Genomic DNA, 27545 nt, shown 5'->3' with positions numbered 1-27545 from the left:
CTCAGTTTCTCACCCACAATTGTTGTTACAGATACTGACTGCAAATACCCACATATAGGATATGCATGCAAAGGCAGGGTCTGTGGAGCTTATACCTATGGTGATGTTATAATTGCAACTCAAAGACAATACTCACAGTGAACAAGAAACACCACCTAGATAGTCAGCTCCGCCCACAGATCCTGGCAATCAAACAGGAACACGCAAGGCCGTAACAGCAAGGGGGTAGAACTAAATACAAGCACAATAGACAAGGAGCTAGCAAGGAAGAGTGCTTAACAGGAAAGGAAGGAAATCACAGGGCACACTTGTCAGAAAACAGGCAACAAACATACAAGGCAACAGAAGCAAGACAGCAGAATAGAAAGACAGAAACCTAGAACTGGAACCAAGGAAATGGGAAGAAAGGCAGAGACTGGAAAGGGATATACAGTAGGGGAGACTAAAAGGTTTCCTAGAATAGTGCAGGTTAAGGAATCAAGAAAACAAGGTAGCATAGAAGGCAGTGCTGGGGCAGGAACAAGAATTGAGCTAACGCTCAGGAATCTAGGTAGCCCTGCAGTCAGTGCTAGAACAGGAATAGGGATTTACTAAGGCTTTATGAGTCAAGGTAGCACTGCAGGCAGTGCTAGTTCAGGAACAGGGAATTAGCGACCGCTCAGGAAACTAGGAGTCAAGAGAGCACTGCAAGCAATGCAAATCAGGAGCAAGAAATAGCTGAAGCCCAGGAACAAAGAATAACTATAGCACAGGAACTCAGGAAACAAGAGCACTGCTGGCAGTGCTAATTCAGTTACAAGGAATATCTCTAGCTCAGGAACTCAGGAAACAAGGTAGCACTGCAAGCAGTGCTAATTCAGTGGAAGGGAAACTGCTGCAGTTCAGGAACATGGAATACAAAGGCTCAGCCGTCAAGGTAGCACCACAGGCAGTGCTAATTCAGCAACAAGGAAAACAGCAGCAGGTCAGAAACAAGGCATAACTAAAGCTCAGGAAACACTGGAAATAAAAATAGCAAAAGCTCAGGGAGCACTGGAAACAAGGATCGGTCTCACTGGTAAACACCAACAATGACCAACCCTGGCCTGCAGGGATCTGGGGCTTAAAAAAGCTCACAGTAATCGTATGCATCAGGTGTAAGCAGGCTAGCAGCAACCAGCCACAGGTGAGCTGAATTTCTCCACCCATCCTTGGCCTGCAGGGGTGGAGACAAAGCAGGGAGAAGGGAATTCCGGGTAATGGAGTTTCATGCATGAGTAGACTGGCTTTAAGTATAAGCAGGCTGGCTTTCACAAAACCCAGCATGGATTGGGAATAGATGTCAGTTCCCAATAAGTTTCCAAATGGCTGGAAGTCAGGATATGCATGCAGGGGAGGGTCTGGAAGCTTATTTAAAGATTCAAAAGTCCCAATATGTGACCCCCTGGTGGTGGGTTTGAGAGCACATGGAGCGAATTGTGACAAAGCAACTGACGAGACGGGTATGCTAATGCCCCTTCTTTATGATATTGCCTTATCTTTGCGGCTAGGGGCTTTATAGCCAAGGCAAATAAGATTGGGGACAGGGGACAGCCTTGCCTTGTGCCCCTAGTAATAGCAAACTCGTTAGATCTAGCTCCGTTCAGCAACACCGTAGCTATTGGCTGCCTATACAGGAATTGCACCCAGTTTAAGAAAACGGGGGGCATCCCCATGTATCCCAGAGTACCACTCTACTGAATCAAATGCCTTAGTTGCATCCAGAAACACTGCCACCGCTGAGCTGTTAGGGTCGTTGTCCTGCATGACTGCTAAGAGAGTTCTAAGAATGTGTGACGTAGCACAGTTGGGGATGAATACTACTTGGTCCGGCAGTACCAGTTGTTCCATCAGGAGGCTGAGACGATTAAACAGAACCCTAGCAAGGATCTTAGCGTCACAGTTCAGTAGTTTGAGAGGTCGGTACGACTCGCAATGAATAGGGGACTTATCTGGCTTTAAAAGGGAAACTATCTAGGCTTCTCGCATGGTTCTAGAGAGGCAGCCCTCCTCCCCCGCTTCATAGAATAACTCTTTCAGAATGGGTGCCAATTGCAGTACATACACCTTATAAAATTCTATAGGTAGGCCATCCGACCCTGACGTGCGCCCAGATTTCATGTGCATGATGGCCTCTGTGATTTCATCAAATTCTAACTCCAAACTTAAAAATGTGTGCTGTTTGTCCCCAAGCCAGGACATAGCTGTGTCTTCAAAGTACTGTGGGAGATTTAGTGGCAGCCCCCTTTGGGAGGTATATAGTGAGCTATAATAATGTAAAAATGTTCGTAATTGTTCTGGGAGGTTCCCATGGATCCTGCCTTATGAGTCCTGGATCTCAGCTATATAGTTGGAGAACTTAGGTGGTCATACCACATTTGCTAACACTTTCCCCGGGTGGTCCCCTTCTCCATAAACTCCCGCCGTGTGATATTTCCCTCGGAACTTGCACTCTCTGTCTGCGGTGTCCTCGTATTCTGTCATCTTACCTCATAGTTTAGCCCTATTTTCTCTTTCGTTTTCCCTAGAGGTGAGGTCTCTATCAACTGCTTTGATATCCCTTTCTGATCAGTGTAGGTCTCTTTGTATGTCCCTGAGTATGCCCCCCTTAAAAATGCACCATCCCCTAGCAGTGACTTTAAAAGCCTCCCATACAGTTGTAAGACTAGACACTGATGTAAATTTCTCACAAAGAAATCCTTGATTTCCTGTTCAATCTTAGTTCTAAAGACTGAATCATGAAGGTGCATGGGGTTTAGGTGCACACTAGTATAGGGGTGTTGGTCTACCGGGATTTGCATGACTGCCAGCACCGGAGAATAATCGCAGTACGTGCAGGCTAAATGAGTCGCTGTTTCCAGCCATTGGGCCATTCCCACTGATACATTCAAGTATTCCAATCTGGACCATGTTGAGTGAACTGCAGAGTGGTGTGTACCTTCTCTTTGTGTAGGGTGTTTGTAACACCATGTGTCTAGCAGGCAATTAGTATCTATCTTTAGTGACCTTGCCTATTCGTGCAGTGCAAGGGGGAAACTCAGGATCTATCCTTGTATTGAAGTCCCCACCCCAGATAATATAAGTGGTACCTAGCATCTGGATCTTACTCTACAGCATGAGTGGGGTTTGTGGATTATCGGTGTTGGGGCCATAGTAATTGGCAATCTTCATATCACATGAGTTTAGTCTCCCCCAAATTAGACAATACCTCCCCAGTTTCCAACCCTCCCAACACCAAGTGGGGTTATTCAGGCCCAGTACATTCCATGATAATACGTGTAGTTTACTTCTATCATATGTTATGTCTGCCCTTTCCACGCCTCAGATGAATTAGGTTGAAGCATAGGTCATTACCATTTGTATGCTGAATGATATACAATGTGTCCGGGTTAGGACATCCTCCCCCCTCCCACTCCGACATCCCCAACTCGTGGCTATTTGTTCCCTCCCAAACAGTTAGATTCTTGGGTCAAACGATTACAAAATTTCAATAAGAAAAGGTATGGGGATCACCCTTTTGGGGAAGTCACTAGAGGACCACGACTTGCTCACTCCCCTCCACTATTCCGCCATCATGCCACCTAGCCATCGACAGGCTGGCAGCTGCCATGGGATAGAGGCAAGTGTGCGGGCGGAGCAGTAATCAGTGCAATGTCTAACGTAATACTCTACCATTGTATGTTGTTTAGCAGTAGGCTGTAGTATGGCCTAAGGCCTGGTTTGCGAGCATTTTATGTTAGCATGGCTTATTAGAAGTTTAAACTCCATTTTACCTTTTGCTGCTTTTGCACACAACACTGCATAGCTGTTTTTATAAGTTAGCCTTCACGAAGGTCTACACTTGAGAAAAGGTTTTGTTTTCGACATCTCTAGACATCTCTAGACTTACATCTTGCCCTTAGTCTGCACAGTGAGTGCTGAAGCCGTCAAGGTTATCAAAACATGTTAGCTGTTTTTCGACATGTTCGAGTAACGCTTTCTAGACACAACAATTTGGAAGCTGTGAGCCAACTAAGATTCTGGCCCCCCTAATTCTTACACACTTGCCATGATTTCACACACTTGTAACATTTTCCGTTTCAAGGGATGCAGAGAGCTTTGTCTGATCCGAATGTGATTTACTCTTACTGAGCTGAAAGGTAATGGGGTCCGCCAAACAAGCCTAAGAGACCTTCTTTAGTTTATAATACATACACCAACATGCATCAATGATTTTTGCATGCGCAAACGGTGCGATTCGCTAAAATCGGCCGTTTGCGAATGCAAAATCATGTTTTGAGATGCATCATGCATTTTTGGGAAAATCGCTATTTTGAGCGAATTTCAAAAATGCGATTGCTTCTAAGGAATCGCAAATTTACGATTCCTCAAAAGCAATGCATGATCAATTTTAAAATTGCGAATTCGCAAATCTGGGGTGAAAATTACCACGAGGTTGAACCTCGTGGTAATTTGCGAAAATGTGTTAAAATGCTCTAATTTGCATTTAAAAACACTGTCATGTTACAGACACACATGTCCTTAGGACATGTATGTTTGAAACATGCACTCCAAAATACATTTCAGGGGTGCAGGGGGGGGTCCAAAGGACCCCCCCTGCACCCATGGAATGCATCAACAGTTTGCGAATTTCAATTTGCGAATTCGCTATTCCCATTGATTCCTATGGGCCTTTTGGCCCATAGGAATCAATTGGAATTGCGAAATCGCAAATTGAAATTTGCATAATATTTGCGATTCTGTAAAAATTGCGATTTTTGCCGAATTGCAAATATTATGCAATTTAAATCATGCATCCCGTTTTGCGATTCCTTATTTGCGATTCCTTAAAAATCGCTAATAGGGAATCGCAAAACGTTTTATTGATGCATGTCACCGATAGTTCCTATTTAGGGAGGGTGTTAAAACAAGGCGCTATAAGACATGTTTTCACCATCATTATAATATGATTTGTTCTTTTGTATTTTATGGAATTGTAACAATGCTGGCCATATTATTTTTAATTGTATGTCTGCTTATGTTGGCTAAAATACTGCATCTGAGATAACGTCGTTAAAATAAATATTTTAACCTTACCATGTCTCTTCTTTACTCCTGTTGTGGACTGGTATGAAAGTATAACGAAAGAGTGTTCTCACTTCCCACCATTCCTGAGTTTGTACTAAGTCGCATGTCCTAGGTTGTTTAATCATTGGTTACTTTGCTATAGGACGAAGAGCTAATGTGACCATGATGCTAGCTGGTTGGGGTTTTTCTAGGTACTGAGGTGAGTTTCTGGTACACCACAATTCACTGATGTCCTAGGTCTCGGTGTACAGTTCTGTGTATGAGCAGGATCCTTGCAACAAGTCAGTCAGTGTAAAGTGGCCAGAATCGCATGAGTAGGAGTATCTCTCATCAATCTGGGTTCAACATTGATGACTGGGATCTGGAGCATTGGCGGGCCCCTGCCTCCATAGAGAACGCGATGCGGCAGTGTTTAAGATACTCCTCTGCCTGTTGTGCATTCTGAAAGCAGTGCTGTTTCCCTCGATGTGTTATTCGTAATTTCCCCGGATACATCATTGCATATGGAATCTCTTGAGCCTGTCGTTTTTTCTTGACAGCTGCATACTTGTATAGTGCCTCTTGCACATTTTGTGTGAAGTCCGGGAAAAACGCCAAGGTGGTGTTTTCATGGGGGACCTGTTTCTTCTCTCGGGCCAGGCGTAAAACAAGTGCGTAGAGAAGGATTCTCTCCCAAACAGGTTGATAATGAGTCTTTCACTGAAATCTTCCATGCAACCCGAATTGTTCGTTTCTGCCAGGCCAAGAATTCAAACATTGGGTGGGATGTAGGAGAGGGACATTTACCGATTCTAAAATACCGAATGTTACCGATTCGGTATTTTAGAATTGGTAAATGCTATGTAAGTATTACCGAATCGTTAGGATTCAGTATTTACCGAATCGGTATTTACAGATTCGGAATTCCCCATTCATTCCTATAGGCCTGGAGGCCCATAGGAATGAATGGGAATTACTGAATCGGTAAATACCGATTCGGTAAAAGAGGGAAAACATTGAAGGGTGGCAGGGTGTCACTTTGACACCATTTTGCACCCCTCAATTGTGTATGGGTGCACATGTGGCAGACATACATGCCCTAAGGACATGTATGTCTGCCACATGGCACTGAAATCATTTGCACTAAATTGCTTTTTGGGGGTTTTCGTTATTTACCACCAACTTGTAGTTGGTGGCAAATAACGAATCCTAACATGGGAAAAGCACTCATTTAAGTGCTCCCTACATTAGGAATTCGGTAATTCGGTAATTTACCGAATCGGTATTTAAGAATTCGGTAATTTACTGATTCCTTAAATTACCGAATCCTTAGATTAGGCCCCTACATCAGAAAAGCCTATTACCGGTCGGTAACGGCCGAAATTCGGTAATTTCGGCCGTTACTGACCGGTATTAGGCTACCTACATCTGGCCCATTGTTCCTTAATTTAATTTTTATCCGCTGTTATCTTAAGAAGTCTGTCCATTTGTAATACCCACTCTTTACTTGCAGTGGCCCTATCCTCCAGCTCAGATATTCTGGTTTCTGTCTCTTTGATACGTTGATCATGTTGGTCTAATTTATGAACTACAGAGTCTGATCTTGCATTCATAGTGTCCATTTTCACGTCAATGGATGCCAGGCTATGTTTCATGCTGAGTAGTAGTGACTTCCAGTCCTCCTCCTGGATTTCCGCAGTCTCCGGGTCTGCCAGCTCCGATGGGCCAGATTTGGGTGCCTTGCGCGATTCAAGCGGTATCTTAGTTTGTTTTGTGTCAGTGCACCCCATGGTGTCTGACGACTATGCACTGTGATTTTCCGGGCAGGATTTATGGTCAAATTCGTCCCTCCACTCTGTGTTATAAAATAGCCCCCTCCAGCGTCGCCCACGCTGATTTACTTCATGTCGTCTGTTTAGTTAGCGCCAGAGTCCAGATAGTGCCCATATCTCCCAACCACGAGGCGTGGACACAGAAGGTTGAGGGTTTACTCAATTGTCAGTTTTCTTTATCCTTGCCAGGTCCTGTGTATTTACCCGACATTTTCAAGCTTCAAAAATAGCTACCATTTCACTTCGATATATTGAGAGCAGCGTGTACAGTTGTACCCAGAGTTAGGCTTACATGCACTATGAGATCGCACGATTTCCTCCTATTATTGGTCCCCTACACCCAAGGTCTCAAGTCCTCTCTTGGCACTCACCCTAATGCCTACAGACGGCCTGCCCTCACAATGGTTCTCCTCTCAGCCTCTGAGTTATTCAGCCCATTGCAGTTACAGTCTCTCAGGTTCTTTCCATCACCAACCTCAGTATGCTGCCCACGTTGCTCCCCCTTCCCGTGTCTGCTCACCTCGGGGGCATGGTGATATGCTGTATCGGTTATCTAGCAGCAGCGGCTCTGTTAGGATGTCCTCCCCACTGCCGTCACCGCGTGAGCCAGGCCTATGGCCTCCCGCCCGAACACGGTCTTGCCTGATTTACGCCTCCACTCCTCCGCACCAGACGCCAGACTCAGCACACGGTTTCGCCAGTCATCGCTGTTCGATGGTGTACTCCACCGTCAGTACTGCCACACCGCAGGCTTAACAACTATTACGGTAACTGTTGGTATATTTCAACGATCTTTTTAACATCACAGGATAGGGATTATGAATATTTTTCTGCCCGGCTCAGCAGGAGCCTTACTGGTGTGCAGCCATCTTGGTCGCGTGCCACCTAGTACCCCCAAGCCCAGGCATATTTAAAATACATTTCGGGTGGGGATCTGGCACTAAATAAGGAAGAGGGAATGACAGTTTAGTTGGAATCATGTTTAATGGTGTTGCATGATTGTTGGTTTGGACTGGGTGGGGGGAAGGATGGAGACGGGGTGGCACAAGATGTCCTACCTTAGGCTCAGGGCCTGATTGCCATAGTTTTGGTGGTGGGTGGGGGAGTTTGGGGTGAGGGATTTTGGTAGGAGGGAAACCAAATGCTGGTGGGGTGGGAAAATGGCCAAAGTGCTCATTGGAAAGGCCCTATATGAGGTGTTGTTGGCAATATAATTTGTTTACTGGAGTTTCTATGTGAGCATATGGGTAATTTCATAGATTTGGTATGGGTATTTATTTATTTACTTATTTAAACTGTTTTATATAGCCCTGGCAGGACCCAAGGGTATCAGAGCGCTTTACAGGTAAAAGATGCAAAAAGAAATATAATTGACAGGTCAAACATAAAGGAGAGGCAGGTTATGAGTACAAAGGTAAAGGAACGATAAATATAAATCAAAGGTATAGGCAGTAACATTAAGAACCAGTCAGGGCAATTGGATGAAGGAGTAAGTGGGAAAGGTCAGAGTAGAAGGGGGAGGGAATAGGGGTGAGGAGGGGATATGGAGGAAGTAAGGAGAGAAGAGAAGAAGTAGGGGAATGAAGTGGGAAGAAGTGAAAAGGAGGAAGGAGGAAGGAGGAAGATGTGGGAAGCAAAGCGGGGTCGGAGGGTCAGGTAAGAAGCAAAGGGGCAAAAAGGAAAAATAAGGGGGAGGTTAAGAGACACCTGGGAGGGAAACAGGATTAAGGACCCCAGTATTTTAGCAGAAGGTGTCGTTGGAGATCTTTTCTGAAGCTGAAGTATGAAGGGTTGCAATGTAGATCTCTGGGAAAAGAGTTCCAAATGTTGGGAGAATTAAAGGAGAAAGAGCATGCTTGAGTTGATTTCTTTTTAACCAAGGGAGGGACCAGCATGAGGGCATTGGAGCTTCTCAATTCTCTGGAGCAGCCGGCTTTGTGAAGTTTTTGGGAGAGATACAGTGGGGTGAGAGGGTGCAAGGCCTTATCCGTGATACAGGCATTTTTGTAGATGGATCTGCCATCCAGGGGAAGCCATTGGAGATCTTTGAAGATGGGCGAGATGTGATCCTGCCTCTTAGAATCTGTGATAAGCCCGGCCGCAAGGTTCAAGACTGACTTGATTGGGGCTAGATGGACTTTAGGAGTACCTAGGAGCAAAGAGTTGCCCTAGTCGAGTCTGGAGAGAACTAATGATTGTACGACAGATTTAAAGTCATCGGCAGGGATGAAGGGTTTGATTTTTTGAGGTGAAGAAGTGAAAAGAGGGGAAAGGCTGATGTTTTGGTCAATGCTAATACCAAGAGATTTGACTGAGTTAGAGATGGAAAGGGAGCATTTGAGAGCATTTAGGTCAGAGAGCCAGTGTTGCACGGGGAGCCGGTTATTTTTAAGGGCAAAGAGAATGATTTCAGTTTTTTTAGGGTTGAGTTCAGGTGGTTGTGTTGGAACCATTGTTGGATCTTAGTCAGGGTGTCGTTGAGATGCAGAATGTCAGAGAGGGATTTAATTTTACAGCAAAGTTGGGTGTCATCAGCATAGAGGTGGTAGTTGATACCTGCTTTCTTTAGAATGAGGGTGAGGGGCTCCATGAAGAGGTTAAAAAGAGAGGGAGAGAGAATAGACCCCTGGGGTACACCAAGTAGACAGGTGTAGGTTTCGAGAGGTAACTGCTGATTTTGATTTGTTGGGATCTGTGCTGGAAGAAGGAGGTGAACCATTTAAGAACGAGACCATTAAGGCCAAAGCAATCTTTGAGGGTATTGATTAGGGCAGAGTGGTTGACAGTATCGAAGGCAGCAGAAAGGTCAAGAAGGATGAGAAGGTAAGCCTCCCCCTTGTCAAGGGAGTTGTGGATGTCATCGACAATGTTGAGCATTGCAGTTTCAGTGCGACAACCTTTTCGGAAACCTTATTGAAATACATCAAGAAGGGAAAATGAGTCAATGTGTTTATCCAGTTGGAGCAGGACGCATTTTTTGAGTGCTTTTGAGAGAAGGGGAAAATTGGAGATGGGGCGAAGATTGTTAAGGTCATTAGGGTCGGCTGTAGTATTTTTAAGGATGGGTAAAATGTGCCCAGCTGGAGGGAAACAGGGACACAACCCGTGGCCAGGGATGTGTTGATGATGGTAGTCCAATAAGGAGTCATGATATGCTTTAGGTCTTGAATGATATTGGAAGGGAAAGTGCCCAGGGTCTGAGTGGAGGGCTTGAGCTTGGAGATGATGTTGAAACTTCTCGCTCAGAAACTGGGCTAAAATGAAGCCCGGAGGCATTGTTTTTAGGCTGTGCGCTAGGGAGAAAAAGATCTTGGGGGTGGTAGTGAGCGGGCGAAGATCAGGATCAGAGGGGAGAAAAGGATCAAGAGGAGGCGAAGGTGATAAAGGTGTCAAGGGTGGGAGGACAAGGAGGGGTGAGACACCTTGTGGGGGGGATTTGAAGCAAAGGATGCGTCGATCTTGGCAATTTTTTCAGAGAAGAAATTTGCAATTAGTTCGCAATTTTCTGTGTTGGCGGTCAACTTGGGGGTGGCTGAAGCAGATTGTTTTTTGATGATGTTAAATAATTCCCTGGGTCTATTCTTGGCTCGATCCAGTTGAGCGCATAAGAAGGAGGCCTTTTCACTAAGGATGTGTTTTTTGTAGTTGTATCTAGCGGATCTGAGGAGGGCGAGGTTCGAGGGAGAGGGGTGTTGTCTCCAGGAGCGCTCGGACATTCTGAGTGCACGTCTTTCATTTTTAAGTTCAGCATTAAACCAGGTTTTAGAAGGGATGTTTTTTTGCGGTTTTAGTTTGGCTGGTGCACGTTGGTCAAGGATTACAGTGATTGTTTTGTTGTAGTGTTCGGTAATATCGTTAGCATTTTGTGAGGGAGGGGGATGATGAAGTTTGGCTTTGAGTGAGGATTCTAGTACGCCAGGGAGAATAAGGTGAAGGTTTCTGGTTAGTTTCTTAATTTTAAGGTTAGTGGCGGGAGGGGGAGGAGTGAATCTGTTGATCGTGAAGAGGATGAGGTGATGGTTCTGACCAATCGATGGGGACAATGTTCAAGAGGGAGGCTACATCTTTGCTGGTGATAATCACATCTAGCGTCGCTCCTTTGTCATGTGTAGGAGAATGGCAAAGTTGGATCAAGTCAGTAACGTCAATGAGTTCATTGAGGGTTAAAACCGAGGGGTCATTAATATTGTTCCAGTGAATATTGAAGTCTCCGAGAAAAATTTTAGTGTAGTAAGAAATCGAGGCTTGGGAAAGAAGGTCCGACAGTTCCTCTACAAACGGAATAGGGTCACCAGGGGTATGATAGATATTGTGGAGCCGAATAGTAGGGGCCCCCTGAACTATAGGTTCAGCTACTAGATATTCAAAAGTGGTTTGGTCGGGGTTCTTGATGAGTGAGAGAGGGAGGTCATCTTTATAGATAATGGTAAGGCCAACCCCGATTTTCACAAGTCTGTCTTTTCTGAGGATTGAGAAGCCTGGGGGGGATAGCATGTGGAGAATAGATGAGGAGTGAGCCTTGAGCCAGGTTTCTGTAGGAGAGGCGATGTCAATGGCTTCACTGAGTATAGTCTCCGAGGTTTCCGTATGCATGACGTGCAGCCGATCGACAGTTGATGAGCATGCACTTAAGGGGTTTGGGGTTGAAAGCAGGAGTAGTTTCAGAGTAGACAGTGGTGCATTGCGGGGGAGGCCTAGGCGCACGGGGGAGATGGGGGTGCAGCTAATTCCCAGGAATAGTGGAGTGAGGAATATCCTTATCAGTAGTCATAGATGATGATGGAGGGAGTTCGGGCGAGCTGGTGGCGGTGGGGTGGGGGTTAATGCCAGGGACGATTAAAAGGGGGGAAAAGGTATGTGAGATTTACCGGTCAAAGGACTAGGAGGGTAGGGATTCTTAGAGATCTTTAGGTCAAGGGAGGGTGGGTAGACTTAAGAGGAGAGATGGGAAGGCAGTTACGGGGGAGTCCATCATAGAGGATGTCATTAGGAGAGGTGCAACCTTGGGGGGGGGGAGAAAAGTTGGGAGGAGTGTCGCCGAAGGAGATGGGATGGTTGGAAGATTTAGTGTCAATGAGGGTGATCAAGTCTTTTCTGGGGGAGGAGAGTTCGAATGATAAGATAGAGAGGTGGATTTCAATGTTAAGGAGCGATTGAGTTATAAAGGGGGAAGATAAGGAGGAAAGCGGGTCCGTGTAGATGGGGGTTTGTTCCAATTTATTCAGGGGGATAGGGGTAGGCGGTGGGAGAGGGGAAACCACGAGGTGGAAAGAGAGGGGTGTTCCAGATTCCGACCTGCTGTAGGATGACTCAGTGAGTGTCCAGTAACTCAGCAGTTTGATGGGTGCTAAGGGAAGGGGCATGGGGGGAGAGTGGAGGAGAGGATCAAAAAGATCTGGTAGTATATGAGGACATTGTAATGCAGTAGTGGAGAAGGAGTGAGGGGATTTAATGAGTTGTAGGGGGGGAGTAGGGGCAACAGGTATTGAGGGGGAGGAGCAAAGAGAGGTAGGAGGGGTGAGGTTTGGGTTGGGTGTGAGGGGGTAAGAGTTGGTGGAGAGGGTAGAGGGGAAAGGAGAAGAAGGATCGGGCAGCAGGGGAAAGGAGGAAAGAGGGGTAAGATGTAAGAGGTTGGGGATGGGTTAGAGAGAGTCCAAGGGAGTGGAGGGGGTGGGAGTCAGATAAGAGGGGGAGGGGACAAGCGTGGGAGTGGGTGTAGAGTTAGCGGTGGGAGGCAAGGACTGAAATTGAGAGATTTCAAAGATACCGAAGGATTCAGGGGGATGAGGAGCTGGAGTCAGGGGAAGTGTTGTGAGGACTTTGTGTGTTTGCACGGCTGAGGAAGAATGGGAAGGTGAGGGTAGTAGATCATATAGGTGGTTGAAATGGTGTTTGAAAATGGTGAGGTGGTTTTCAGAGGCTTGAATGAGGATATTTCCTGATTTGAAGATGGAGATGTCAATTTCTCCAGCGAATGTGGGGGATGGAGTGGTGGATAGCTTCAGGCAATATGAGATTTTGATGGATTTCTTTATGGGTAAGTGACAGAGGAAGATACTTTTCCATTTAGAGAGACGCTTTGAGTAGCAGATGTAATTGGTCTTGACAATGGAAGTAAGGCTAAGGTAATTGTCTACCAAAAGGGTTTCGTGGTGACGAATTAATAGTTTATGTTTCAGGTTTTTCTTGGCATTTTTAGAGAGATTGGGAGGGTAAAGGATGGTCCACGAGTTGTTGCCAAACCTAGTGATTAAAGTGTCGGTGGAGTCACAGCGTGATTGGAGGGAGGCATAATAAGACAGCTGGGATGGTTGAATGGGCGGGCAGGAGAAAAAGTGGAGTGGAAGATGGAGAGGACGAGAGGGCGGGGGTAGAGAGAAAAGTCAGAGAGTGTGGAAAGATAGGCTCAAAGGTTGAGGCAAGAGTTACGAATTGTCAAAGTTCGAGATTGAGAAGGGTTGTAGTACAGAGGAGAAGATAGCGGTAGCCACCATAAAATGAGTTAACACCAAAGGGGAGGAGAGGGAGACAAAGTGGGGGAAGGGAATGGGGATCACAGGATTAGGTTAAAAAGGGGGGGAAGATGTGATAAATAAGAGGGAGAGCAGAGAATTGAAGGGGGAGTGTGAGGTGAACCGAGATGGGGTAATAGGATAGAATCAGGAGGTGGAAGTACTCATTTGGGAATGGAGAGACAGAAGCCAAGAAATTGCGGGGTAGGGTTGAGGGGGAATGCAAAAACAAGCAATAATTACATTAATAGGGGAGGTATCGGGTAAGGGTAAAAGAATGCGAAATATATTAAGGACAAGAAAAAATTAAATTGACATGATAGGTATCGAGTAACGATAAAAGAGTAGGGGTACGAGCAGCGATAACATTGTAGTAAAGTGCAATTTAGACAAAGAAAGAATAACAAGACTTTTGAGGTAAGGACATCATGATGCGGAGCAAAGTAGCGCAAAAGGAGAACAAATGTCGAGTGCAGATCGGCGACGACCGGCTCGCTACGAGACAGAGTACAAGTAGACCTCAGTGCTGGTCCCCATCGGTCAATGAGGCCAGCATAGCGTCTTCAATGGAAGCAGGAAGGAGGCTCTTCTCCAGACCCAAAGAGGGGCCCTTCTGGATTGTCATTCTCCGTCCAGAATCAGAGAAAACTGGTGGAGAGGCGCTTCTTTATCAGACCAAAACAAGGGGTCATTCAGGACTGTAAATCCTCGTCCAGGGGGTGCATTACTACAGGTTAATCTTTAATTCAGGTGTCATACATGCAACCGATGGCAGTGCCCAGGACTCCAAGTTAGTCGAGAAGGGAATTTAGAGGTTCATGATTAGGACTGTATTACCTAGGAAAGCTTTAACATTTTGCTTTCAGTCCAATTTAGTCTAATAAAGTATGGATTAGAAAGTTGTATTGATTGTCTGTGCATACTAAAGATAAAGAGGAGTGACAGCCATAACAAGATTGAAAAGTGATGGGTAAAGGCCATTACAAGATGGCCGCCGCTTTAGCATTACTTTGAGGCTTCTTAATTCTGCCCAATGCTGAGGGATGAATTCGCCATCTTTGGTAATTGGCAAAAAAGTGACAGAAACTACCTAAAATGGAGGATTGGATCCCCACCCAACGGGGGAACCTCCATATCATTTTCCCCACAACCCCCCAAAACCTACCAGACAAAGAGGTAAAAACCAAAGACCAGACGCATCCACCGGGCTATAGGGCATCGGCAGGGGCCTAAAGCAGAGTGAAACCGCAGTCTAGACCAGCGGCTCAGCCAGTCCTAGGCTGCATGGTGGGGTGAGGGGGGCGCAGCCTGTCCTGCAGGTCCTCAACTCAGGACAAAATGAGCCACAGAGGATCGGCGTCCATGTGCAGCTCGCGGTGAGTCCTGCGAAGAGCAGCAGTCCGCCCATAGAAGGGAAAGGTAGAAGAGCCGACACTCATCTCTCTGCTCGGCCCCAACGTCACTGAAATGTCCGCTCACAGCCGTCCAAGAAGAGCAGAGACGGATCTCGGTCGCGGGAGCCCAGGGAGCTCTCGAAGTAAGCAAGAGTTCCGACATTCAAAAACGTGTGCACCAGCCCTGATCAACTCTGACCCGCAAGTCTCCTGGGGTCATGCAGCATGGATCACGGGTGCACCGAGCGCCCCAATGGCAAAGCAGGCAGAGGCTCCGGCGGTCAGGACCCCAGTCATCTCGTCGTGCGCTGACCTCAGGCAAGCGAAACACGGGAAGAGGCCGGAGGATCTCAGGGGCCGCGGTCCAGGTGGGGCGCTCGTCGTCAGTGGGTGATGTAGAGAAACGATCCAGCGACCCAACAGCAGCTCAGCAGAACCAGCGTGCGATGTAAACCCCGGAGTGGCGGGTCTGGAGAGTAGAGGTCGAGCTGTATGGGCATCGATCCTCACCAGGGTAAGATGATTTCTCCTTCCTTGATCTCCTTGGCTCTTCGCTGGTAGTCTGGTGGGAGAAAGGCTGGGTTACTTGGGGATTTAAATTTTTTTAGGTTATCCCGAAACCAGGAGCTCTTTCCTCGAGCTCCTACTTGGCGGCCTATCAATATTTTAATGTTTAATGATGTTAAAAAAGATAGAAAGTAGCAGTTAAGTTACAACTGCTTACTGCATATATTATTTGCATGTAAGAGACCCATGTTGAGAGTTCACTGCAACATATGTTAAAATCTCTGGGTTACAAGTTGATTGGTGTGACAACACAAAGTGTGCAAAAGTGGCTATTTTAGCACATTGCGGTGGGCTGCAATTTACCTGGACTCAGGCCAATAAGTTCAGGTGATGGGTTATCACTGAATGTCAAACAAGCTTTGGAAGGAAAATGTCTATATGCTCAATATATGGGAGTAATGTGGATGATTCAGGATTAATTGAAACAGTCACCAAGGAGTTAGCACTTTGGCCTCTGCCTATTATCTTACATGGAGATTTTAACATCAATTTACAAAATGACTGGTCCTTGGCTTGGGTGACAGTAGACTTTTCTTTAAGCCATTACACCCTGGGTTTCTTTTTTTTTCTGCTCCTCGTTTATTGCATGTTAAAATGGATTATATGTTTGTGTGCAGGTTCCTAACTTAAGATTCCTTTCAGATCATAATCTGTTAATTGTAGAATAAGAGTGCATTGACCTTAAATCAAAACAGAGGCCCTGGACTTTTGAACACACTCTTTTGGTAAATTAAGTGTAATGTAATCATATGAGGCAGTGGATCCCTATGTTTGTTGGGGATGATCTGGAGAGCACTTCCATAGATATGGTTTGGGATGCTATGAAGGCAGGAATTTGAGTGGAAACATTGAAATTCTCTTTGAATTATAATAAGCAAGTTAGACGAAGTTTACAAGAACTTCAGTATGTTTTAGAATTTGCAGAAGAGGGATTGGTTACAGCCACTCAACTTGAGAGTGATCTGTGTGAGGGTCAATTAAGGGTGGTTGTTGTTAATTCTGCTATTATAGATGTTGTTAGAAAAGGGGGTCTCTAGTTGGCAATGGTTTGCACCTTTGTCTAAATAGGAACCCTTGCTTCTAGTCAAGGAAAGGGGGATACACTCCTAAAATAACCCCTGCTCACCCCCTTGGTAGTTTGGCACGAGCTGACAGGCTTATCTCAGAGGCAGTATGTAAAGCATTTGCGAACACATACGGTAACACAGTGAAAACACTGCAAATGGACGCCACACCAGTTTAGAAATATAAGTATATTTATCTAAACAAGACCAAATGGCCACAATCCACAATGCAGTATCAAAAATAAGGCTCTTCAATGGTAGAAATAGTTCAGTTCAATTCAAGTTGTAAATGCAACAGTTTTCTCACAAAGTACCTTAGATGCGTCACGCAAAAAAAGGGTCTCAGGGAAGGTGATGCATCAGTTCCATGCTTCAGGGGAGGCGAGGCACCTGTTCCTTACTGCAGTGCAGGGGTAGGAGGCGTCTGTTCCTTACCGGAGAGGAGGGGATGCATCTGTTTCTTACTGCGTTCTGGTTTCAATGTGACAAAATGGCGCTTCGATGGGTGGCGGCGATCCGGTGCGAGGCGACAAAATGGTGGCACGATGCGTGAACGGTTGCAGCCACACAGCAGGTGCTGCAATGATATTCTCGGCAATGCGTTGGGACTCAGTGTGGATGTGGCATGCTTCTTCTCGGTGGCTAGGCAATGTGTCGGGACCAGGTGCGGATGTGGCAAACGTCTTCTCCATGACTCGCCTCTGCATCAGGAATCGGTGCGGATGCGACATGCATCTTCCTCGTTGCGTCGATCTTCCAGCTCCCAACAACAAACAGTCTCTAGAGATCCTAAACAGTAGCAGACACCTCTTTGCAGGTTGGAATATCCAGCAAGGGAATTCAGGGGAGCTGGGGGGTGGTGAAATCTTTGTGTCCCTGAGACTTCAGACAGGAGGCAAGCTCAATTTCAAGCCCTTGGAGAACTTTTTTTCAAGCAGGTGACAAAGCAAAACAGCAAATTCCTTTTTCTCCTTTCCTTTGCCACAAGTAACCACTGCAGGCCAACCCCAAACAGCGCAGGGGCAGTAATCTTCCTTCAGCTTCTACGGTTCTTCTCCTTGGCAAAGGTTCTTCTTGATTTCTCAGAAGTGATGTAAAGTTCTGGGGTCTGGGTCCCCCTTTTTATACACACAAATCCTTTGTCTCTGAAGGCAGAGAGTGTATGTATCCAGCCAAACCCAGTTATGTTCTCTCTAGTTCAGTTTCCAGGCAGCAGGCGGAGACAGCATTGTTGAAAGCAGACCTGGCCCAGGCAGGTGAAAGAAAATCCCCTACCCTACTCTAAAGTCAACCCAGGTCCCATTCAGCCCAGCCCTGACTCACCAGACTTCTGGAGCCGCAGCCCTCTCCCAGATCCTGTCACTCACAAGCCGGACATGCAATGCACAAACCTAGGAGAGGCACACTGGAAGGTTAGGTAAGAAAATACCTCTATTCTAAAAATGGTATTTTCAAACACAGAATGTAGAAATCCCCCTCAATAAAAGATGTACATTAACATTCAGAGTCAGGCATACTAAACTTTATTTTCCTATCTTGTTCCCAGGGTCAGTTATGTTTATAGGATGTTATAAGCAAACTGCCCATTCTGGCCTAGGAGAACAGATAGCCTTGCAATAGGGAAAAACGAAATTGGCAGAATCTCACTATCAGCACATGCTACACACAACAGGGCATGTCCTACCTTTCACATACAATACACCCTGCCCACAGGGGTACCTTGGGCCTACCTTAGGGGTGACTAACATGCAGAAAAGGGAGCATTTGGGGAATGGCAAGTGTGTGCCAAGTCGACATGGCACTGTCGTAATGGTCGAAATGTGACTCAGGCTCTGCAATGTCAGGCCTGAGTCACATTTTACAGGCTGCTTCTGTGGATGGCACAATCAGTGCTGCAAGCCCACCCGCAGCATTTGATTTACAGGCCCTGGGTACACATGGTGCACTGTACTAGGGTCTGACAAATAAATCAAATAAGCCAGTCATAGAATCACTAATCCATAACAATAATTTACAGGGAGAGCATATGCACTTTAGCACTCATTAGCACTGGTAAAGTGTCCAGAGTCATAAAACCACCAACAACTGGTCAGACAAAATACAGGAAGAAGGCAAAAGTTCAATAGATGTTCTGGTAAAAAAAGCTGTTGATAAAGGGACAATTTGAAAGGAAAACACGTATGAATATAGTGAGCAGATGGGTCATCACCTCCCTATTCGAGCCAGAAATCAGACTATGTTAAATACAGACCAGTAGATCAATGAACTAGTGTTAGGTTATGTAACTGTTTCAGTCAAATCAAAAGAAGCATTTAAACAATACTATCAATCCTCGCATCTGGATAACATGGGGGAGGAATCCAATTTGTCTAGGGCATATTTAGATCTAATACTGTGTGTGAAATTGAGAATCAGGAGCTATTAAATGGCTCCCCACAGTGCGTAGAGAATTTGCTTACATTGAATAGTTTTGCAGGGGGAAGTCACGGGTACTGAATGTATCCCAAGGGAGTTTTATTGTACATTCGCGCCCCTTCTCAAGTGTTGTATGACCAACCTATTCGAACATATCTTTAAGGGAGTAAAGCCCCCAAAGTCTTGGTCCACTGCAAAAAAAAAAAAGAAATTCTCCCCCAAAACATTAGCACTGGAACTCAGGTTGTATCGCCCAATCACTCTATTCAACAGATATTCTAAAATTTACTCCAAAGATTTGGCTTCTCGTCTTGCACCAATTATCCATAAAGTTACCTTGGTGTGACTTCCTGGGTTTATCCCAGGAAGATCTACAACTGACCATATCCAAAGGGTTATTTAGTTGTTTGATGCAGAAAATCATTTGAAAGTGTCTCATGGCAGATTCTCTGGATAGCGTTTTAAGAGGCGTTTTTGTGTTCAAGTGATTTATAGCATTATTGGAAATATGATTTTGATGAAATTTTAAGCCACAAAAATGTATACATTTTCATGGTCATATATTTAAAAAAGAATACATGTATGTATATAAATATGTACCATATATGCAGAAACAATGATGTAATTGTATTATACACATGAACTGTTTTTTAGATAAAAGTATATACAAAGAAGAAAGTTGATTATTTGATTAATCTTACTATCCCTGCATTGGAATATAGTTTTCCAAGGAATAGTGCACACTGCTTGCAGGCCAGAGTCTGCATTCTTATACTGGAAACATGACTCTGCCTACTCTGGTGTGTGTCAGCTCCCCCTCCCCAGGAAGAGCTATTAGAACGCAGTTGAATGCAGATGAGTTCTCAGTTATACCCACCTTTCCTGTGTTTGCGGCTGTCTAGAGGGAATACACAAAGTGCAGCTGTGACCCAACCCAGACATAGGGGCTGATTAAGATGGAGGATTTTCCGCATCCTCCGGGCCGGCGGAAGCCACCGCCGGCCTGGATGATGCGGAAAATCCTCTGCGGACCCACCAAGACCCACCGCCACATTAGGATGGCTGGTGGGTCCTGGTTTCCGTCCGCAGTTTTACCGCCGCGGTTGGCTTACAACCACGGTGGAAAAGCACTAATATGGTGACGGTGTCTCTCAGACACCATTAGCCAGATTAGGATGTGCTCGGAAAGATGCCTTTCGGCGGCGGCTTTTCCGCCATGGAAAAGCATGTGTAACTTCACTGCGGGGGCCCGTTGCGGGCCCCCTAGGTGAAGGGGGGAGTGGGAGGTGCACATGGGGGGTACCTATGGTACCCCCCTGCATTTGTATGTAGTAAGCGGCAGGCACCGCGCGGTGCCTGCCACTTTTTACATACAAATGCAATGCGTGTATTTTTACCATTGCTGCGGGTGCAGCTTGAAGCAATGTTAAAAATAGAGGATGTGACCGCCACCCTGGCGGTCACATCCTAATCTGCACAGAGGGAACGCCGCAGCCCATGCGGACGTTCCCTTCTACTCAGGGGTCGCGGACGGACTCAAGTCCGTCCGCGTACCTAATGACCCCCATATTTTGGAGACATGCCACAAGGCACACAGAGCAGTAAGAACAGAGAAATGCCCACTTGCTAAAAGTGCCATTTCTAAAATAGTAATCATAAATCCAACTTTGCCATTGAAGATGATTTATCATTACTATTCCTAGGGTATAAGACATGATGTAGCTACTCCTTCTGATCTTGAATTGCAGCATAAAAGTGTATAAGAAATTCACAAAGCCAGCCTATGAGAGGAGTAGGCCTCACAGTAGTGAAAAACGAATTTAGCTGTTTGTCACCACCAATATATGTCAAATATAAAAGTACATGCCCTACTTTTTTTATTCACACAGCACCCCACCCTTAGGGCTACCTAGGGCATATCTTAGTGGAATTTATGCATTTTAAAAGGAGAGTTTAAGGCTTGACAAGCGGTATGAAATGTCAAGTAGAAATGGCAGTGAATTCCACACACAGACCTTGCAATGGCAGGCATGAGACAAGTGTGATAATCTACTTGTGTGGGTGGCACAATCAGTGCTGCAGGCACACTAGTGGAATTTAGGTAACAGGCCCTACGTATTTGGAATACCACTTTACTAGGGGCTTAAAAGTAAACTTAATATGTCAATTGGGTATTCACCAATGTCATCATGTTTAGGGGAGGAGCACATGCACTTTAGCACTGGTCAGTGCTAGGAGTCCTAATGCTAATACAAAGATTCAGCAGCAGAAAGAGAAGGTAAGCCGGCTAAAACGTTTGTGGGAAGACCATAAGAAGGATTAAAGGTCTAACAATGTCTTTTTCATATTGAAGAAACTCGTCCCTCACTATGCAGTAATAAAAATTCATGTGGTAAATATCCACAGAGTTACACCCACCTTCTAAGCCGGATATAAATCTGCCATAAGGGTGAGCTATTGAAGGCAGTGAGGTCACAAAGACATTGTTCATCTACTCAAAAAAGAATACTTTAAATTGTAAAATATGTTTGCTCTCATTTTTCCGGTATGTAAGTTTGTTTCGAAGGGGATAAAGTTACCCCAAAAGTTTGAAACCATTATCCACTTTCCAGTCAGAATATAGATAGTATGCACCAGGTTCTGTAGGCCATTTCTAATCATTGTTTAATAATATTCGAAAGTTTAATTTAAAGGCTACTGCATTAGGTGCTCCAGAAGCGGCCTTGTTTAGTGGTATTGTGAAAACATATAATGCTTTTATATATTCTGTATCTGTCGTTCATGTGCCTATAGCAAAAGCTGACACCACTATAGTGCTAAGGATTTATAGCCATGTAAATCTATAGATCCAACTCAATAAATCATGGTCAACGTAGCTTGTGCTTAACAACTAAACTTGTTCATTTGTTTCCTTATGTACTGATAGCACAAACCATGACCCAGTTATTGGTAATCCATGATGTGCTCTAATAACAAGGAAATATGTACCAATTATCCTTTGTACTGCAATCGGTGTTTTACTTGTGTTTTTCTGACTGCCACGATCAATTAGGGGTAATTAAAGCACACAGGAAATCTCTCATCCTGCGGAAATCATATTTACTGACTGCGGTTGGTTGTTTTCACTCAACTCCTAATCAGCGCCTATGTAATATGTTTTTGCTCTCGTTTTTCTAGTAAAGCTTGTCCTATGTGAACATCTTTAAATTTCCTTAAAACTCGGATTGAATATTAATTGTTGTACCCTTTTTTTATGTTTTCAAAGTTTGAGTGGAATGCATCAGCTCCTGTCATTTTATGATCAAGCAATCTATTAATAGCCACTACAATCATAGCCAGTGCCAAAGAAGGAAGCAATTATTTGTTCTATTCCAGGGTGAATTTAAATGACATCCAGAAAGATAAGGTTTAGTATAGCGAGTATGGGTCACCTCGTAAATTATTCATATTAGAATCTGAATAAATCCAGTTTTCTCATTATGAACCCTAACTCGCTGCTTGCCAATACAATTAACACAGCTGAACGAGATTTTAGGATACAGCCAGACTAATGGTTCTACTTATATGCATTGGCTTGATATGTAGGTTTGTTTCCTAGGAACTGTTTCCTACTCCCGTTACCATTTGTTTCTTAAGGAGATAAGAAATGTGGGGTCAGAAACAATTGTTCTTAAACATTGGGTGATAATTTAGCACGCCCTATTATGCAATTGTAACAGTATAATAAATTATAAGGCAAGTAAAATACACCGGATTACATGTTTGACCCCTTGGAATGGTGAATAGTTATAATCCTTTAGCACAAGTTGGGCTAGATGTACGGCTATTTGATATTGCAAGTCGCAAATTGTGATATTTTGTAACTCAAAATTTGTGACTCGCTACAAGGAGTATACAACAGTGCCTCAGACACTGTTTGTGATTCCTAATGGGGTCGCTAAAAACCTACTTCATTAATGATAATTAGGTAGGTCGCCATTTGGGACCATTTGGGAATCTTACATATCAAAGGGATGGTGGCCTACTGGGGACAGTAGACCACCATTTCTGTGTTTGCTTTTTAAATAAAGCAACATTTTTTTTTCAAAAGCAGCCCATTTTCCTGATAGGAAAATGGGATGCGTTTAAAAGAAAAAAAACTGAGAAGCTTTCTTTTCATTTATAAAGGCAGGCAGTGATCTGTGGGAACATATTTTTGCAAACATTCACAAAGGGGACCCCTTCCCGTTTGCGACCAGCTTACCACCTACTTGAAGTAGTTGGCAACTGCAATTGTTTTGAGGCTGCATTTGTAGATAACAAAACAATCGTAAACACCAGTTTGACTCGCTATTAGGGAGGAATGCCCTTGGCACGCCCCTTCTTTATAGCGTGGTATAAAAACAGGGTTGAACCCAATGAGTCACTGGGACCTGGGTAAATGTATGGTATGGACAGAGTGGTCCCGGACAGGAAAGGAAAGAATAAAAGGAATTGTTAAGGCAATCAAACGTACATATATAGAGACAGAGAATGGAGTACAGAGTTTTTATTCACAGTGTACTATGAGCCACGGTCAATGACTATACATTTGAATACATTCAAGTAGAATTAGTTAAAAAGTCATGCCCAAAAATACAAGGGGAAGGGGAGGAAAGGGAACGAAGGAAGAAGAAGTCGAATTGAACACACAATCTTATAATCTCCACTTAAACAAAAGGAAGAAAGTAAATTATACACTTTTTTATATTTCCAACAATAGTAAAGTGATCTCCAAGGTCACAGATGTGGTATAAATCAATGTAGTATACTTTAAAAACACCATGCTCCTATAACAGCCGTAGAAATCTTGCTAGCGGTGGAGACTGGTGGGGTGAAGTTGTAGTCTACGTTTTGACCCAAAAATGTAGTGCAGGAGGATACACCTTGCTGGGCGGGTCTTCTTCAGGACCAGGGGGGAGAAGGAACGGGGGAGGGAAATACTCCTAGGGGTAAGGGAAAGAAATCTTTAAGTCAAAAGACATGGAGGTCTCAACAGAGAGCCCTCAAGATGGAGAATATATCTACGAATGACTAGTCTATTGGGGGAGGAAACTTACATCACAGAGGAAAAAAAACAGAGTGGACCTTGGTCAAACTGGACATGTCAGTCTAAGGATAGACTATGTCAGTGACATACCGGGAAATGGCCAAGGAGTTAGGATAAAAATTCTAAAATTCAGCTGTGTTGGAGTGGACAAGGGGAGAAAGCCTGGTAATGGACTGCATACTAGGCTAAAAAGAGTTGGCGGAAGCTGCATCTTACCTACCCGTCCGTGATTCCAAAGACGGGAATGGTAGGTGAGAATAACAAAAACGGAACATCTTAGGCCAGTATTCCTAAAAAGATGGTTAGGGGAACAATTCATTGGAGTGCTATGAGGATTGAATGTATAATCAAGATATTGAACGGTAATTGAGGCTCACCTGCCTGAAGGCAGACACAAGTACACATTTGCAGTTGTCAGGGATACCAATAGTGAAAAGGGGAAAATTGACTCAGCTGTCCAGAGAGTCTGAAAAAAAGAAAATTAAGACCACATGGGTCACTGTCTGGAAACATATGATTGTGAATTCTATCGTCTGACATACTCCAGGATGAAGTCTTACCTCGATCCATTGTAGAGGTACTAAAAGATTTGTGAAGATTGACTGAGCGCCGATTGGTCTTGAGGTGTATTCTATAAAGAAAAGGGGACCGAATCAGATACTAGATCGAGATAGGTCCCAGCGTGCTGCCAACGCAAAATATTTTATATCACGAGTGGTCTCACCTGTCACAATGGTGGGTAGTGGGAGACCAATACGGGACACAGGCTGTACTGAGTGAGACAATTCGAATGTGCTTGAGAGCGGTGCGAGTATCTGAAGAACAAAAGTCACGGGGGACGTTAACTTAAAATGCACCTCATGTAGATAAAATAAGCTCTAATTCAAATCGTAATGGAGCCGTGAGTCTTACCTATCGCCGCACCGTGTGGCTGACGGAAGACTGCTGGTCAGGAATGTGGCTACAGTAATATCGTCACCTCTGCCGGGTGGGGAAGGATAAAAATTAATCAAGCTGAGCCGGTGTGAGATATTTAAAGGACAAGATTAGAACAACCATTTTAAAATATTGCCTAGGTCTAAGCAACCGCATCGTAATACCAAAAAGGAGGAGGGACAGGGGAGTTCTCTTACCTAGATTGTGATCTCCATGAGGCACAACAGGTGTCTGCAGCAAAGTCCGAGAGAAAACAACATACTAATATGGCAACGAGCTATTGGAGCTTGGCCAAAAGGGGGAGTTACCAAAGAGGCGTGGGAACAGCTGAGTGTGGCAAAAACAAACAAGGGACCAACGAGTGAAACCCTCAATCGGGAACAACTAGAGGGAGGGAGGCATTCAAAGGGAGATCGGAGCTATCCGTGTAAACGAATGAATATAGAGATGATGTTGTGTGCCTGTGTGAGAATAAATGAGTGAATACAGGAACTGTGCCAGGTAGTCAGGAGACATTCATGCTAACAACATGTATCAATTCATGAAAGGGACACCGAATTACATTGTAAAACCATGATCCACTGATGACCAAAATATTTGATTACATTTATCAAAAGCTAGAGTAACTAGGCATTGCATTGAGAAGATATACAGGACATATTTGAAATGCACGTACCTACCTACACGGTGGTAAAGGTCCTGGGTCAAAATAATAAGGAACGTAGAGCGATGTATGGAGTGCTCTGACCTAATGATAACTGGTACTGAATAACGGATGGTTACAATGGCCCACTCTGTGAACAGTTAATAGACAGCACAATCTTCCACAGATGGCAAATGTTCATGTATCACATTGTAATTACATAGTGAACAGTGCACGTGTTGTAAATAAAACAGCAATAGTATTAAGCATTCCCTGAAGACATACTATTGTGTCTCTGTTTTAGTTTTCCCGCTCGTACTTGAAATACAGCCAGATTCCATTTTGTTTTCTGGCATCCATCTTGTATGCTACACATTGCCATGTGCTCGCCACAAGGCGAGTCCTACTTCACTGATTGTCACCCCTGAAGTTTACCCAGCAACAGGCTATAAATAGTTCTTTGCGTTTCTAGAGCAGGCCCAGTAGGAGTCACATCTGTTTCTGATTAGCGAAGATTGGAATGTGCATTCGGCGGTCTCAAGAACCGTTAACTCCACCCATGTATCGATCATGTTCAAGAAATGTCCATATATGTTTGTAAATCACGTTTTGAGCTGTAACCGCCCACTTATGAGCCCCTTCTTTGTGTATAAAAGGGGACCGCATGTCCGAGTTCTTTGTGCAACCTTGTACAATACTGTAGAGTGTTGTGTAGGCTGTAGTACCACCTTTAAAGGTTTGCTAAACTATGTCTTTGTATTTCCAGTTTCCATGCCAATTTCTTGTGTAAGTCTGAGGACTCTGTGTACAGAAGGGTGAACCCTTTCTCATTTGCAGGCCTTGCTGGGGCCTGTACTCATCAATTGGCGCCCGTCACGTGGGGCTTATCGACGACTCGGATGCTCGAAGGACTGGTCCTGACAAAGGATTGGAACCTTGCCGGGGACGTGATCATTGCCAGCGGCGCATTTAGTCCTGCCATCCCGAGGTTTTCTTCCTTCCCTTCCGATCTGACCATCTGGGTGGCGCCGGTCATCGACAGAGACCTCTTCTGTCGGTTTGCCGCATAGTGGCCGTTTGGGCAAATTCGGAACTTGGCAGTTGGAATCTGGACGCTCTTGATTGGTAAGAATCGGTGTACGGTACTTGCTGCGAGCCTTGGGTAGTCTTGATTGGCAAGGCAGTTTTAGGATACGCTTGCCCGGACTAATTTGTTTGTTTGTTTGAGGTGACTAGTCGTATTGTTTGGTTTGGTGATATTCATATATGTGTTGCAACTCATATAGGCAGGCAATGTGGAGATATTTCTCCTGATCTTTGGATTTGAGCGGCGCAACATTTTAAGCGCTATTTTAATTATTGCATAGTTTGCACTATTTTCAGACATGCCTGTTTTTAGCACACTCCGTAAGTGGTGCTGCTGTTTTGGAAATGACCGGTTGATACTTGAAGAATCACAGCCGGCTCCCCCAGAAGGGACGCCGAATAGGGACATGTACGTGAAATTTGGTCTTTCCCCCTTAATGTACAGCACGTTATGGCGGAAATATACAAAAAAGTATCCTGAGTTACGATGGCCTATGTATGGATCATTTGATTTGCGGAAAATTGAGTATGTGGAGCAGTGTATGTGTAAGCAGCGAGTGAGACAAGATATGTTTGAGTGTATACGTATAAGGGTGCGAGAGCGTGAGAAGCGTGAGCAGGCACTGATTGAGAAAGAGCAGCGAAAGAGTGAGCGTGAGAGAGCGCACGAGGAGAAAAAGCGCGAAGCAAAGGAATTAGAAGAGAAGCAGGAGAAAGAACATCGGTTGCAAATATCTGGCCAGTATCCTATTCGACAGCCTCTTTATCCTGTCCTTAATAAATCGGATGATGATTTTTCATTATTAGATCGCTCTCCACCCCCGTACGCTGGACCGTCTGCCCCATCTGCCCCGAGAGGAGGAGATCAGGATTCTGGACCGCCCGGGCAGAAAGTGGATACGCGGTCTATGTTGTCGACCGAGCGTATGGCTGACCTCCGTAAGATTGCTTACCGGGTTAACAA

Source organism: Lissotriton vulgaris, chromosome 6 (assembly GCF_964263255.1).
Source record: "Lissotriton vulgaris chromosome 6, aLisVul1.2, whole genome shotgun sequence".
NCBI classification, from domain to species: Eukaryota; Metazoa; Chordata; class Amphibia; order Caudata; family Salamandridae; genus Lissotriton; species Lissotriton vulgaris.
Note: the sequence above shows the minus strand (reverse complement) of the source record.